Below are 17,081 nucleotides of genomic sequence, written 5' to 3'. Positions count from 1 at the left end.
CATGGGGCTCACTGGGCTTCCTCACCCTGCTCTGCCAGGTCCTGCCCTTAAAATGAGAAAATCTGTGTTTTTCTGCACTGAACAGAAAACTAGGATCCCTGGTGAACTGTCGTGTTCCTTTAAAGCCAGGATGCCTGGAATCATGTTTGTATGGGAGAACACCCTTCCTGGTTGTTGTTAAGAAAAGCTGACAATATGACCCACATATACCCTATCAGCTGAAAAAAACTGGAGGCCAATAAAAAAAAGTAATAATAATTTGTAAATCGCATGAGTTTGAACCATCCATGTTGGCAATGCTGCAAACATCTCTATGTATGGAACTCAGCTCAGGGTCAGGCCCAATGCTGGAGAAAATAGTGAGACACTCTTAGCACAAACCATTTCAAGAAAGTAATTCCCAATTTGAGTAGCAAACTCTTACTCAACTATTAGAATGGTGATGTAATGCATGCTTGCAAACACATTCGATCCCCTAATTCATGCCTGAGGAAATGTCTGGAAAAAGGAAAAATCTAGTAACTGATCCTAGGTAAAAGAAAAATCAGGTGACTGGGCAAGAGAAGGAAAAGCATTTCCACAGAACAGAGAGATTCTTTGAGTGCTGGATATCTTAATGCGAATTAATAGGGAAGTTGTGGTTTCTGTGTTTCCAGACTTACTGCAACTGGAAGCACAAAGGCTGTAAACACCAGACTGACTTTGAACTTGGATATTCAGCTCGGTGTTGCAAGCCAGAGTGGGACAGAACTTGTGATCCAGAGAGGGAGTGGAAATGGTGCTCCGATATCAGGTAAGCAGGAACCACATGCTTAGTTCCTGGGATATATATCCCATTTCACACCGCCCCAAAGTGAAATAGGTAGAGCTGAATGAAATTTCTAATGTAAAAGAAATGTGCTTTGCAACACAAAAGACAAATGTTTGGGCCTGACAACCAAAGCTCTTTATGTTTTGTATAGAATTAAGGTGTTGGGTTTTGTGAATATGTTATTTATGTGTATGTGTATGCATGGTCATCCTGCATGTTAATGCAACACTGCTTCTGAAAAGATCTCCTGTTCTGAATGCTGTCTGTTGGGCCACATCTGTCCTCATCTGTACTCCTGTTAAATTAGGTGCAACTCCAACTTGAAACCAGTACCCTGGAATTATTGTGGATTTACACAGATGTAAGAAGGAATTGGCCTTCCAACTTTTATAGTTAGTGTTGATAAGAACAGCAAACTTTCACTGCTACCTTTTACTGCTTTGTCCTCTTGTTTCACTGTAACAAAGATTTATTTTGTCATCTTGGACTAGAAATTGTGACTAAACTTGAGGTGGTGTGGTGCTTACCCTAGTATCAGTCAGCTGACTGTGTTGGGTCCCTTGTGCCAACAAACTAGCAAAAGCAATGCAACTTGATAAGCAGGACAGAAAAGCAGCTGTTTCTATGTTGTGTGCTGCTGCACATTTTATGCATGGTAAAAGTTTAAGAGGAAGGAAAACTTTGGACTTGGAGGATGTGCAAAGTACTTGCACCAAAAGGTAATTCTTGAAGTGGAAATTAAAATTAAGCTAGAGGAACTTAAGAAGCATTTGCACAAGTGCCTTAAAAAGGGGAGAACAGTGGTGTAAGGATTTTTATTTATATATATACTGAAAAACAAGAAGTTGAAGAAGGGTACTTCAATATTAGCTACAAATACAAGCTAACTATGGCATGGAATCCAGCTGGGCTTTGTACTGCTTGAAGATGAACAATTAGAGATTTCAGTTTGTGATTTGCATCTTGGTTCTTAGACAGTTTGGTTGTATAGCGATTTTGAGGTTAGATAAAGCCCTATTACCTGCTTGGACAGCAAGTATAGCAAAAGTATGCAGCATACAAATTAGAAGGCAAAATAATGCAAGACGCAAGGATTTTTGTCAGTGATCTTTATCCCAGCCATGGAGTTGGTCCAGTAAAGTTAGACAAATTTTTCAATGAAAAACATTTTTCATCAGGTCACTGAAGAGTCCCTCTCAGCACTACCAAGGCAAAATAACACATCTGTCTTGCCTTTCGAGTTATCTGGTACAAGGCCGTCCCTGTTTATCCATCCAAGGGCTCTACTGTTGATGAAGAATGTTTCTGTATTTATAGGCAAGTTTTGCTTGAGAATTTCAAATAGGATCATGGAAAAGTGTCACTGGAAGAGGCCTCCAGAGGCTTCTTCAGTGCGCCCCTCTTCCACACTCATAATTAGTTTTGGTATGAAGCCTGTTAGTTCTACTCCAAGTCAGGCATTAGGACCGGGTATGGCCTGTGCTGAGAATTTCGGTTAGTTCCCATTTACTCCAGTAGGAGCTGGACTGGGGCTAGGTGGGATTGGAAACATGAGGTTTAGAATGTGCAAGGGCATGCAATGACCCTGTGGCAGAGTAAATGCCTGGTCTGAACATGGGAGCCCCAATCCAGAAATGATGCAAGTCTTGCTTAATGTTGATAGACCATTACAAGCTACAACTTGCTGTAAAAGTATGCTAAAGCAGAGCTCGTTGGTTGCCTCAATCCCATTTCTGTAACTCAACATTTCCTTCCTTAACAAAAGATAGGACAGGAAATGTAACACTGCGTTTCGGCCATTATTCCCAGTGTGTCTTGAACCATACCTTTTATCCAAGTTTCCTAAAGGTTTAAGGGACTTAGGAACTAGATCCAGATGTCATGCCTTACCTGTTACCTCTTGCCTTTTGTGGCCCAGATTTTTAAGGGATCCTACAGTTATCTTCTCAGTTTCTCAGAGCCCACATGCGGGAATCTACTTTCCCAAGCAGTCAGCACCCAACCATTCTCATTGTGACAATGATAGACAGATTTGCTAACGAGCGAATCTCTTTTAAAAAGCTAGTCACAAATAGTACGTGAAGATATTAGCCACACCTGATCCATGATAATGTGACTTAATTGAAGCTGTGTGATTGTAGTTCAGGTGTAGCTTGTGCACATGTTCACCAGTGCTGGGAGATATGTTGGGAATCCCAATCTAAGTAATTTGGGGTTGGTGGGATCATTGAAGGTGCTGGTGGATCTGTACGGAGTAGGGTTTGGTGGGTTTGCTGTTGCCCATCCAGGAGTGGGGGAGTCTGGGGGCTGAAAATAGCCCAGTCAGGGTTGTGAGGGTCAAAGGAGTGTGGCCGCAGAGCTGGGGCTAGTGGCCGGGCTTTTCCAGCCTCAGGACTGTGCTCTGAACTTGTGCAGATGTTCAGCAGATTGGGCTTAAACCATTCCTGATCTGACATAATTTGCTGCCTTGGGTGAACTAATTAAGATCTGTCTGGCCAGTTTTTTTTGCCAGAACTAACCTCCCTGAATGTCTGTAAAGATCAACAGTTAGATTGACCTAACGAGGGCTAGGTTGATTTAAGTGTGACATCTGCACTTACCCATAAAGGTAGTGAAAATCCTACTAACTTCTACGGAGCATGATCATCAAGGCTTCATTTAAGAGGCTTCTACTGGCAGTAGACAATTCTGGTCCAATATGTTTCTGTACATTAAAATGAAGCGCCAGTACAAGCACAAATATTTCTTGCATAAAATACTCAACACTCGGTATTAAATATTTCAGAACAACCACAAATTTCTATCAGTTACTTTAATTGGCATAGGCTTCTTCTGTTCTGTTCTGTTTTGTTTTGTTTTTTTTAATTAATACTTTTCATTTTCATAAAGGGGAAAAATAAAACAAGCAAAAAAACCCATGAATGTTTTTCCTGCATTCCATTTCTTAGCAGTTACTTTGTCTTGGAGTTGCTCTTTGTCTCGTGGCCTGGAGTGAAAACTCCACTAACTGTTTGCCCATAGTTTATTAGTCTTACAACCTCTTATTCCTTCAGTGGCTTTTTCCCCACTGATAATTCACACTTCAATAATACAAGAGCTCTCTCTTCCTTCAGATCTTCCCAAGATTCCCACTATTCTGTGATAAGAATAATTAGCAATAGCATTTCAAGTCACGTGGATGCTGTAGGAGGTTAGTTAAGAAACAGATCCATCTGGTTTGTTACAATGCTTTGGGTCCCATAAAGCCTAAATAGGTCTCAATCTTGCAATTGTAGATCCATAAATGTGGGTCCTTGTGCCTCTGAAGATTGCCATTGATTTCACTAGAGATGGATCTAGTTGCAGCTTGAGGCCTGTATGCTCTGTTTATTAGTAGAGATAAGATTGAGTTCATTTCTGATCTGAACAAATCAGTTACCTGTTATCTTTGAAGCTCTCCACTGAAAAAATTGATCTTTGTTTTGTTTGGCATTTGTGCCTAGCACAAAAGGGCTTGAGTCTCTAGGTCTTTCCACAATGCAAGTAACAAAATTTGACAAATGGTCATGTGAGCCGTGTGTGTGAAGATATGAAGCCCACCATGTCCAGTTGAACAAGGGATTAATCCAGGTAAACTGTCCTTTTCCTTTGCAAAATTGCTTGGGGAAGAATTGTCTGGGGACCTGTGGAAGGTTCATACCACATTGGAAGACTGTTCTGGGTTGCACCTCAAACTGAAGAGTCTTTCCATTCACTTGTATTAATCTGTTTTGCTTTCATGATGTATTAACTATCCATCCTTGAGGATAAGGGGCATGCTTCCTGCCATTGTGTCTTGCCATAAGTTTCTTTGCCTTCACCTGAAGCCCTGTCTTGGGGGAGCCCTCCTAATTTTTGGCTGTAGATAGTAAATACACTGAGCAGTGGTGGCTGATTTATAATGATGATGATGTCTTTGCAGAGAAGCATACAGCTCATAAGTAATTTATTACTACTATTGTGATAACAACCATCAGGACCCTATCATACCAGGCATTGTGTAAACAGGACAACAGCCCATGCCCCATAGAGCTCACAACGTAGACTTCAGACAATATCTAACAGGTGGATAAGCCATAAAAGTGAAACCTAGATGGAGAGGAAAGGGAGAAGAGGGATAAGCAGTCAGATAAATTACTACTCAGTGAGCAGTATGATAAATTAATACTCAGATATTGGACAGTGCAAGTACTTGGCCCTGATCAACACCAAGTGGTAGTGATTTGCAAGCTGCTATCTTAAAATGTAGGTTAAAAGGAGGCATTTAAGACAAAGTAATGACTCAGCTAATTTTTAAGTAAAAGAATTAATACAGTACTTGAATTAAAGGATCAGTTTGAACACATCCTAAGTCAGCTCTGAGCTAGACAAGTTACATTAGAATGCCAAGCTACATATTGTTACCAAAGCAAACCAGAATATTAGCTTGGATACAGTTTATATTAAAGTGTATTCATATTCTTTCAAAATCTAGAGACTTTCACAAACAGTTGGTTTTAAAATTATAGAACTATAACCTCAAATCCAAAGAAGAAAAGAAAATTATAACCAAAAGTCAAGCACTTACTAAAACCATTTCAACAAAGGGAGACTCAAACAGAAAATGTTAACCGAAGTATTTTAGTCATTTAGGAAGACAGAGCACTCTACTTGTATTGTGTGAAATAAGGTTAAAGCATATGCTATACCACATAATACTTCTGTTTCATTTGCTATTAACAGCTGTATACCATGTCCATCATGTTATCCTCTATTTTGGAAGGTGGGGCTGTTCAGGGGAGAGAGCAAACAATGCCAGAATACAGCTCCTAGTATAGCCTATTCTCTCTCTCTCTTTGTTATATTAATAACATAAAGATAATCAAGTTGCTGAGCTTTCCCTTAGTAGTAGACATCGAAGCGGAAGGAAGGTGAGTACTGAGATCCCACTGTGAGGAGGGGAAACTAACAAAGGAAGTTCTTTTTTAACAAGTGTGTAATTCATGTGTGGAACTCACTGTCAGCTTGCATAGCATCTTGTGGCAGTTTAGCCGCATTTAAATAGGGATGAGACAAATTCTTGGAGGTGCATCCATAGCTATTGAGCACAGGAGTTTGGGGTACAGCCTCTGAATCAGAACTTGCTAGACCTTAAATGCTGGAGGCTGCAAGTGAGAGAAGAACAATGGGAAAAACCCTGGTCATACCCTGTTCACTCTCCCTTTCAGTATGCACTCTGCCACTGTCTGGGAGAGTATACTGGGTAAGATGGACCTATGACCCAGTAAATGGCAGCTCTTCCATTCTTAACTGAGGCACAGAGAAGGGAGGCAACACAACTAAGGCCACTCAATTGGTGGCACAGCCTGGAATAGAAGTGCAAGTCTCCAAAGTCCCAACTCCAGGACTACATCCTTTAGTCCAGCCGTTCCCAAACTCTGACAGATTGCGCACCACCAATTTAAAAATGATATGACCTTAAGTACAACCAGCAAATTTCTCAGTCCACCCTTAAGTACCACCAGCAAATTGTTGTCATATAATTATAATAAGGCTGTTAACACGTACCACTGACAGGTTGTCTGCATACCACTGGTGGTATGCATGCCACAGACTGGGAACCACTGTTCTAGTTTGCAGCACTTTGATACAATATAAGCTTTTGTTGCATTCGTGTAAAGAAAAACACACGATAGGTCCTGGAAATAAGTAACAATGCACACAGTACATAGTTCAGACTCACTCTGTCTGTACCTGCGTCTCCTGTCTCACACCTGCTCCTGTGGCTATGAGATGTTTCGGCTGCAGTAATGTCTACCAAAGGTCACAGCACTAAACGAGCATTTCTCAAGTAATTGGGGATCAACACAGTTTAATGAGCATGGGGTGACTGGTTCCCTTTATCCCAGGTTGTTTATACCATGGTACATTACTAAATACTTTGCCATACATTATGTAAGCATCAATATTCCTTGAATGCAACATTAAACGTTCCCTGTATTTAATATTTCACACTAACCTTAAATTCCACCAGATACTTGAATTGCAGGGAGACTCCTGGGTGTTTTGGGGGTTTTTTTGTTTGTTTGGTTTTGTTTTTTGTTACTTTTTTTGCTCAGAATAATAAAAAATCTTTTTAATCTTGTAGGTTCAGCTGAGTGTTCTTTATTGGTGGTGATAAATTGGATTGGTGACATTGCTGCTGCTTCTAATAGTCCCTGCACATAAATGACTGTCACCTATTCCCTAAGTCTAAAATGTTCTAATAACAGTTACTCTGTTTTCCCTCCAACCCAATGAAACAAGCAATCGGCTTCAGTTCTTCCACATTCAACTTCAGTTAGGTTTGGCAAAAGTGAAGTGTGTGTGTGTGTACATTTGTGCACACCTTAAGTGGGAATTTATTCTCAACAATGGTCACATAATTTGTCCGAATTCTTCAGCATAGCCATTTCATTTTCAGCTGTCTGGGGCTGGAGTTCATTTTCAATGTCTAGAGAAGCACAGTAACGTACCTCTGGGGCAAGAATAATTAAGCTACTCTCCTTACTCCTAAAACATTGCTTCTTGACTTAAGGCATTTGTTTCCAAACTCCGGTTGAAGTTGATTTATGTTGATCAACTTCGGTCTGTACTTTATGCAGGTCCTAATATTGAACTCTTCACTTGGGCAAAAAGCTCAGCAGAGTCCACGAGCGTCTTTCCTGAGCAAAGATTTCACAATTTCTCCCCTCTCCTTTTCCAGGATCGATTCCATGCCATTTCTCTTATTTTGGCATCTGAATGTCTGGCCGTGTTAAAAAGTCAATGGGAGATTTGAGTTCAGAGTGGCCAGGAGGATTTCATTCATGATGCCTGCTAGGGTGTCAAACAGGTTTCTTGAGAGCAATGCACTTTTTATCCCTGTTGTTTCCAGTATCACCGACCTTCCTCCTTCTCCTCAAAAACCCATACATGCACAATTCAGCTTGGAGAAGCTGGGAAATAACCACATCCTCTAGTGTATCCCAAAGTGTTTCTTTTTCCTTATCAGCCCCATAATGATAGTGCAGTGATGGCAGCTTAATATGAGCTGCCCCAGTGATGCCATTCACTGCAACGGAGGTGAAGGTTGCACATTTATTTGGGGAAATAATGATGCAGTTAATGATAGCACTTGACTTTTGTCTTTCTCTTCCTAATGGGGAAGCTGTGGGTAGACCCTTTTATTCAATGCAGTAGAAGAAATGCAGAAGCCCTGTATACTGTTGAAATCTGCACAAGCCACAAAGAGCATGTGGCATTGATGTCAATTGTTTTGAGTCACTGTTCATTTGTCGTGCACAAACACAACACATTTTCCATTGCTCCATTTCATCCTGTCTAGCAGTAGAAGTTGAATGTAAAGTCTGATCTCTGGCATCAAAATTCAGGCTATGTTACAAATAACACACTTTTCTAACTGTCCTGTGACTCCTTTCTCATCTGTGTCTGTTAACAGCAGGTAGAGGAAGCCATTTGCAGGGCACAGCATCTTTTTTTGGTCCAATAAAACCAGCAGCTGTTCTCTACATTCTTAAGTGCTGCCTATTGGAACTTTTTTTTTTTTTTTTTATTGGCTGTTTGCATATGTGCAGCGACCCAGCATATGATCATGCTTTGGGTAACTAAATGGGAGGGAGACAAAATGACCACACAGATGCTTTTCCTGGCCTGGGATTGATCAGTCACCAGTCTTCTCTAACTACTATCAGTCAGAGTTACCCCAAGGGAATTGTTCTGTTAGATAAGTGCTCCCCTCTCCCTGTAGCATCCTTCCCACAGAGTACCCAAGGAAGATGATATGGAAACCTCAGTGACGAAAACCTCAGCTACTACATTTGAAGGATTTTTCTGGCCACTTAGTATCGTTCTGACCAGCACAATGGACCACAGTGGTGACCTATTACCTGGTCCTTATTCTTATTCTTATTTATATTACAGTGGCACCTTGAAGATGGAGGAGGAGGGAGGCCCCGTTGTGCTGGATACCGTCCAAATGTATAGTAATACAAAGTTCCTTCTCAATGGAGTATACATAAGGGCAAACAAGCCCGGGAGGGGAAAAGTCCTTGAAAGGAGAAGTGACTTGGCCAAAGTCATATAACATTAAATGCAGATCACAAATCCAGATCCTGTGATCCTGCCTACATCCTGCACTGCTGTTATGGCTTTCCATTAAAATACCATTATTTTTTAACACAAAATCTTCCCTTATTTTACAATGAAAGAAAGTGAAGAACTAAAATACTTCTCAAGAAAAAAAAAAAAAAAAAGGTTGGTCATTCTGAATTCCTATTAATATAATAAATAAAAAAAACAAACAAACAAATTACAATGATGCACCCTATTTGATGGATGAAAACTCTTGTTGATTTCATCCAAATTCTTTGGCAAGGCAAAGTAGCGATTTTTTTTTTTGCTTACAATTTTGTGGTGCATGTCTACACTAGCATGTCTATACTTTTATAAAATTCCATTCAAGCTCTATTTAATATGCACCAGAATTATTGTACTTGCTATATATCAACTTTAAATCTGTTTCAATACAACCTTAAATGCCTTTCTTGCAGTATATCACTTCATCAGTCTAGCTTAACTAGAGCTGCTTTGTCATTTTTTTTATTGCCCCCATAAAATCTAGGAATGGAACACTTTGATTTTTCTAGCAGTAATTTTTATTACTTAGGCTTTTTTTAAAGTACTTGTCAATGAAATACAGTACTTGCACAGAGTATATTTTTCAGCTCTGCATTATATTTTTATTTCAATTTATTTTAGATGGAATGAGTAACATTCATCTAATACCTATGGTATTCCAAATGAGTGTATTATGAATATAATTAGAATGGATATAAACCTACTTTGTCCATCAAGATTCCTATATTTTGTTGCCTGCATCTAAGTGTATGGCATCTTTCAAGTAAGCCTTTAAATGATAACTCACATTGTGCTTTTAATGCTGCACATAAAATCAATCACAATGTAGGGGAGGGAGGGAAATTAGTTTCTTGTAATTTTTAATGTTTTAATTTCAATTTTTTAGAGCTGTCTAGATTTTTCCTTGGAGTGAGTTGTACCAGAACTTTTTATTCCCCCCCACAACCTTAGACATATAGAAATTGCCATATTAGATCAAGCCGGTGATCTATCTAGTCTAGTAGTCTGCCTGTTTCTTAGACTCGTAAGAGGAAAATGTAAAATATGATGCTACATGTTATGGAAATGTCTGTTCACTGGGAGAGATTCTTCCTAACCTGCTTCAGTTTTAGTTTAGTGTGTGCCCTGTAGCATGAAGATTTATAGCCTTCTCAAAAAAATGAAGATACAAGTGTTTAATTCTCCCCTTCCCTTCCCTCATTGGAGATATCGGTTCTAGTTCAGGTCCTACCGCCTTTCTTGACTTTCCTCAGACAAGTCATTTCATCTTTCTGTTCCTTGATTTCCTCTTCTGTCATTATCCTGACCTTAGGTTAAAGCCTTGAGGACCTACAAATCAAATATACAATTTAAGATCTAGACAGTATTGGATTTAAAACATATTTTAATTCTTAATATTGTAACTGCAGATGTTCACACCATCCATCTAAATGTCCAGTTCTTTCATAATGCTGAACATCTCTTGGCCCCAGTGATGTATTGTGGCTCTATGTTCCACACTCTAATTGTATACTATGTAAGAATTATTTTTTTATTTTTAATCAGTGAAAGTGAACTGTTACTTTCCAGAAATCTTAGGGATTGAAGGTGGCACGGGGTAGGGAGGCAGCTTTGCATTTCAACTGATGGGTGAAATTGTGTGTTTACAGTTAGTATTTGCATTAAAACATCCAATTAGCTTTTGAACTGTTTCCATTAGTAGTGCTAAATGTGAACTTATGTACATGAGAAATTAATGTTTCTGTAAGAAAAAGAAAACTGTAACCAGATATGTCTAAACAGCCCTCCTCAGCTATGTCATAAATACTCCCTCGTTATTCTCATTTTGTTGAATGAATATTAATAATACATTTTAAATAATACCTATCATAATATAGCATGAGTGGAGAATAGGAACATCTCTCTAACTAATTAGAGCTGTTGAATTACATTGGGAAAGGGTTCTGGGTTAAATCACTGTTCCTTGGATGGGATTGAATTAGCATAGATTTAATGCCAGTGATAATTCTATGCAATTGTGAGATCCGTAGTTTAATGCATCTGGCAGAGAGACAGGGATTTTCTTTCTCTTACAGCACTGAATAAACCCCTATAATCCTTTTCCTTTAGCGCTGATGTCTATCCAGGCTACAATTTAATAAAAGGCCAAAGAAATCAGGATTCTGCTGAGCTTCTGTGGCTCAAACACAGAGAGAATGAGATGTTATCTCAGGGTGGTTGTGATTCAGAATCATTAAAAAGACTAATGGGTGGATTGGAGGGCTATGTATATATTTCCAATTGCTTGTATACTGCAGAAGACACCCTCCTTAACAGTTAAGTGTATATGCTTTCTTTAATCCAGTAGCCCAAGAACTAAAAGGACAAAAGAGAGCCTGGAGCAATCACTACTTTGTAGTTTTATTTTTACAACATTTTGTATATGTTTGTATTAATTTGTATTAGAACTGGACCAAATCTGAAAAAAACTCCATTCATTTTTAGCCAGGGCAGGGTAGGAGCAGTTGAAAACTTCCTGAGGGTTGTCCTTTCTAGTGCAGTACAGGTTTTACTGATCCTACAAACCCCAGGAATTAGGCTACATTTCCCTGAGCACCATCCACAGATACTTTATTTTTTAACTACCTACCTATAGGAAAAAAGAGGTAGTTAGCTTTGTATTTTTAACTGGTCAGCCTACAAGGTGCCATCCTGCCCTGCCTTCTGCCTAACTATTCACAGGTAGAAACTGAGCACTGCTGGAGTTAGATGGATGGATGTTTGTGTCTGTATACAGTTCTTTCTTTATAGATGCCCCTACATGAACAGGCTCATATAGTTGTGATCTTCTTGGTTTATTGAATATAGTAAAACCTATTTGCGTGACTTTTCCACAGACCTGGTCTTTTGTCTCTGAAGTAGCCGTGAACCTGACCTTGAACAATAACCTCATCCAGAGTGGAATTCTTCTTGGCCCATTTTCTGCTTTAAATGTGGAATATATCTGGTTCTGTCTTTACTTATTGCCAGCCAACTGAGGTCTGAATGGAGCCCAAAGTGTAAATGGGTTTAGAGAGTGTTTTTGATATCTGTACTGGGTGCTGAGCCAGTAAATTGGCATGTAAGGCCAAATCCTCAAAGGATCACAAGTTCCACTTACACACCAAAATAAGCAGTTAGTTTCTCCAAAGACCTGCCAATAGCTGCTGAGCTGTTCTGAAACCACGGCCATAAATGTTTCAAGGGAAGCTGGAAGAGGCCAGCCTCTTGTACTTGCTTGCGTCATTCTGTTTCTGGTACCCAACCTGAGGAAGAGTTGCACAGATGCAGAACACCTCGCTGCAGCTGATCTGTGAATATCAAATGAGAATTTTTTCGCAGCTTTGTTCTCCATTTTTGGCAGACTAATATATCACTATAACCAGAAAGCATTTCCTGTTAAAAGCATGAATGCAATTGGATTCTGAGTTTCACTACCTGTCTGAAATGATCATAGGGACCTAGGAGATTCCTGATTGGATTGGACTCAAAATTGAGTCCAGCATCCCGTCTCTCTACCAGGTGTTTCATTGGTAGATATAAACATGACGCTGTAAACAAATAAAGAATAATACGTCTCCCCTTAGTTCTCATACTGGTGTGACAGACTTACCCAACTGAGCTCCAGTGTGTCCTGGGGCTCAATAATCTTTACTTCCTGGAGCCAGTCCACCAATCAGGAACAAGCTGAGGAAAGTGGGCACTGCCCCTTTCCCGAAGGGAGGGGGCGAGGAGCTCTCTGACCTAATTGCAGACTGCAGCATGGCTGGTCTGCTGGACTTCAGGAGCGGAGCCCCTGAAGTGTACAAAAGGAGAGCATGTTCAGCATGCAGAGCAGATGCAGCAAGGGACTCAAGAACAGCAGAGCCAAGAAAAGCTGGGGAGAGCTGCCTCAGTGGGTGATAGCCCTGGGCTCCTGAAGACATTGCTGGAGGAGCCACCACCAGAGCCTCAACCCTGGGAGCAGGGATAGCCTGCTGGGGCCCCCCACATGATGCACAGCCTGGTGCATGGGGCCAACCCTAGTTGCTGCAGGAAGCAGCTTGGGTCCCGGGATACTTGGTGCACATAGCAGTGCATGGGGACACCAGACCCTGGGAGCTGCACGTGGCGGCTCGGGTCTGCTACCCTCAGCATGTGGCTGAGAACCCCAGTGCACCTGGAGGTGCATGGAGGTCACCAGACCCTGGGATTTGCACATGGTGGCTCAGGTCTGCTACCCTCAACATGTGGCCGAGGACTTGGCGTATGCAGTGGTTCATGGTGCCCTAAGCCATGGGAGTGGTGCCATGCCACTTGGGTTTGCACCCCCTTCCCTGGCATGAGGCCAGGCATCCAGGAGGCACCAGTGGGGTGCAGCGGAGGTCCGGCGGTCCAGATTTCAGGACCCGCATGAGGTGGCCCAAGCCCCAGCCCAAGGCAGGAGGTAAGGCCTGGGCACTGGGACCCGCACGAGGAGGCCTGAGCTGCAGTAGAGGACAGAAGGCAGGGCCCCAGGCGGCCCCTACAAAGCACCCACGGCTCTGTGAACAGCTCCCAGCCTGATACCCAGATCTGTGAGTACGCAGGGAATGGGTCCTCCTCCCCAGGGGGGAGGCCCTGAAAGGGGAATCTGGCAAGATCAGGGGCCAGGTAGACCCATCTAGGGTTGAGGAAGTACTGGGACCCTCCTCCCCCAAAGGGGGTGCCAGGATTGCTACCCTAGGGGAACAGTAAATAGTCTGTGCTACAAGGGGGAGGGGGGGGGGTGGGAAGATTGCACTGCCCATGTTGTAAATAGTTTATCTATCTATTTATCTATCTATCTATCTATCATGTTGTCATTATTTTAATGTGGCCTGGGTTATGTCAGCAGGTTGAGGTTTGATTGTGTTATTGTTCTTGCTTGAACTTATCTGTGGATACCTGTGTTTATTTGCCTAGCTATGTTTGCCTGTGGTTATTGTACACATTTAGCTGTGTTTTTATAAATCTGTAAATATTGATATTAGCTGTATATTAATAGCTATTTCTTTTTTTTAAGGATTTTGGTAAACAGTAATAAATGTGTATATAGTTAAGTGCTTTGTCCCAGACTGGCTCTATAGAGACAGGAGGAAACTGCTCCCTGGTGGCAGACCCCTCATAGCGCTCTTGCTTGACCACCCCATCCCTTCCACTTGCAGACAGAGCACACCCCTGGTTGTACCCAGGCTACACTGGTTTCTGATAGTGGGACTACTTTAAGACCAGAAGTACAAGGTTTAATCTCCTTTTCCAAATAGGTCATCATTAATTATGGTAACTGTATGTAAACAGACCCTTTCTTAAGATTCTTGCCTCAATGCTTTTCTGTGGCAGCAAGTTCTGTGGATTAATTGCAGATTTTTTTTTTTAATTCATCAGGAATGATGGATAAAAGCATAGTGTTAGTCTTCTGTTAACTTTAAGAACAGGTGCTTAAGACTGAAGGGGCATTAAAAAATGGTGTCTTTCTTTTTCCCCTTCTTTTTCTGTTTCCTGGCTAAAGTGGAAGATTGGCAGAGAAGGAGAATAGCTTAGACTCAAATGAAACATTTTGACCACTTTCATTTGATGCTTTCACCAAAAAAGGAAGCAAACGCAGAGAAAATAAAACAAATTTGACTTGATTTCACAAAAAAAAAAATAAATTTGCAAACAGGTATTCAGGGGCTTAAAAAAAATATCAAAAACATTTTTCTGAGCTTCATTAGAATCCTTAGAAATGTCTCCATGAGTTCAGTTAGAGAAGTGCATAACTGTTAGGCCTGTTCAAAGTGGCTAGTATTCACTTTGGATTCAGATTTGGCCAATTTGAGGGATAGTGGTTAGATTCAGGGATTCAAATCACTGTCCTGAATCCATTCAGCCAAATCGGATTCAGAGACTCGGCCGCTGCTGAATCGGCCGAATCCCCGAATTGGACAGGCCCCATCCCCCACCCACTCTTCCAGACCCATCAATGGCTGCCCCACCCGCCCCAGCTCCTGGATATTTAAAAAAAAAAAAAACCAAAAAAAAATGCCCCAGACTCGCTGGCTCCTGCCAGGTGAGGGGAGGGGCTGATCCCTGCTGCCCACCTCTGCCCTGCATTGCATGGCAGGGGGGCTCTGCCAGAAGCCCTGAGGCTGCTGCAGCAGCCAATGAGTGGGGGCTTTTTTTTTTTTTTTTAATGAGCTGGGAGCTGGGGCTGGATGGGGCAGCCATGGGGTGATGGGGTGGGGCTGGGACAGCGGGCAGAGACTGGGGACATTCAGGGGACCTGGGGGAGCAGGCAGGGGATGGGGTTTGGTAGGGATCCCCCCATGGTCCCCTCCCCCCTCCTCTAGCCTCCCCTCCCCTGCCCCCTACTTACCAGCACAAAGTCCGGGTCCAGCTCCCTGTGGCAGTGAGCAGGGACTGCCCAAATCTCTGAATCTTTTCCAAATCAATTTGGAGAACTTTGAATTGATTTGAACCTTTTTATTGGTCTCCTGTTTTGATTCGGATTTGGAGAGCCGGCCACCGAATTGGGCTGAATCTCCTCTGAATCAAATCAGCACCTGAAGCTTTGCACAGCCGTAATAACCATTTATCAGACTGATAAGTCATAATAGCATAAAAAGCCATATGTGTGTTTAGTTAAGATCAGTGGAAATTATGCACATGCTTCAATGGGGAGAACAAGGTTTTAATGTAATCTGAGGTTTTATGTTGGGACTTCAATATTGTATTTCTGTTCAGCACGTAGACAAATGTAATGGTCTTGGTCTCTTAACATTTAGTCAACTGGGTTCCAGTGTATTGCTCATAAATTGTAGCCTAAGGATGATGCTGACAAAATAGCAGACAGCAAGTCATAAAAGTGTCAGGTTAATTTAAATTAATTTTAGAACTATTGTTTTATGGTCTTGGTTGGCTGAAATTTTAATTCAGGGTGAATTTAAAATAAAGTTTTGACTGGGATGGTGACTATGAAGATATGCATATAAATTGGGTGTATTATTTCTCTTCTGTTCATTCCAATGGGCGTGTGCTGTGGTGCATACTGGGAATAAACTGTTGCTCCTGAAAGTTTCCATAATACAAATCTGACACAGATCAGGCACTAAGACATGTAAAGCATAGCAAATGTCTAATTAATGATGGAGGCAAGAATTTTCAAGTGAGTCTAAATATTTAGTGGCCAGGTGAGCAAAGCTCTTTGAATGCCTAAAAAGAAAGCTGGGCACCTACTGGGATCTATAGGGCTAGGGGCAGACATTACACATAAGCCAGTTTAAGTGATCAGAAACTGGTTTAAACCTGTAACAGAACAGATGTTCAGTGCACATAAGCCAGTTTGAAAATGGTTGAAACCAGTTTGGGAGAAACGTGGTTGAATGTCGTATTAGACTTAACTGATTTGGCTCAAATTGGTTTATGCAATGTCTTTCCAAGATCCTGTCCTTGTTTAAGTTAAACCAGACTCCCCCAGCATCCTGGTATACTCTCTGGGCTGGGCTGGGTGGGGCTCTCTGCTCCACAGCAGGGCTGGCCTCACCCCTCTGCTCCCTGGGTGGAGCTCAGCAGAGACTGTAGGCATCTGCCTGGCTTCCCCCTGCCCCCACTCTCTCCTCCCCACTCCGTGCTAAGCACGGATTTCCCATTCCCCTCTGCTTTACAAAGACACCTCTCAATGTTAGCTAGCAGACCACATGCTGGCTACGGTCCATGCTGTGGAAGATGAGGCAGACAGGACAGTATGCTACTTAAAGATTTTTGGAGCTAATCAACAGGTCAGCTGGTAATGAAGAAGAGCTTGAACTAATGCCAGAGGCTGTTGTTTTTTGATTGGGGTGGGGAGGTGATAAATGCTGATAACAGAGCTGATAAATGCTCCGTTATCAAGGGGGGGGGGCGGGGGGAACCCCTTCGTAATCAAAGCATCCTGCCAGGGCCTGGCCATGCCCCGCCTTATCTCATCACTGTGGAAGGAAAGGAAGGGCTGCTCTAATGCCCCCCAGCTTCTAGCCTGAGCCACTGCAGGCAGGTGCCTGTGTTTCTAGAATGTCTGTAAGGTTACAAACTGATTTAGTATTAGACTGACCTGCACAGA

General features: G+C 41.8%; 1 pseudogene; it reads left to right on the top strand.

The window, feature by feature from the left end:
* Positions 1-436: 436 nt before the first annotated feature.
* LOC102560295 (leucine-rich repeat transmembrane neuronal protein 4-like) overlaps positions 437-17,081 on the top strand; it is a 53,210-nt pseudogene continuing 36,565 nt past the window's right edge.

Source organism: Alligator mississippiensis, chromosome 8 (genome assembly GCF_030867095.1).
Source record: "Alligator mississippiensis isolate rAllMis1 chromosome 8, rAllMis1, whole genome shotgun sequence".
NCBI classification, from domain to species: Eukaryota; Metazoa; Chordata; order Crocodylia; family Alligatoridae; genus Alligator; species Alligator mississippiensis.
Note: the sequence above shows the minus strand (reverse complement) of the source record. Positions and strands in the feature narration are given on the sequence as shown.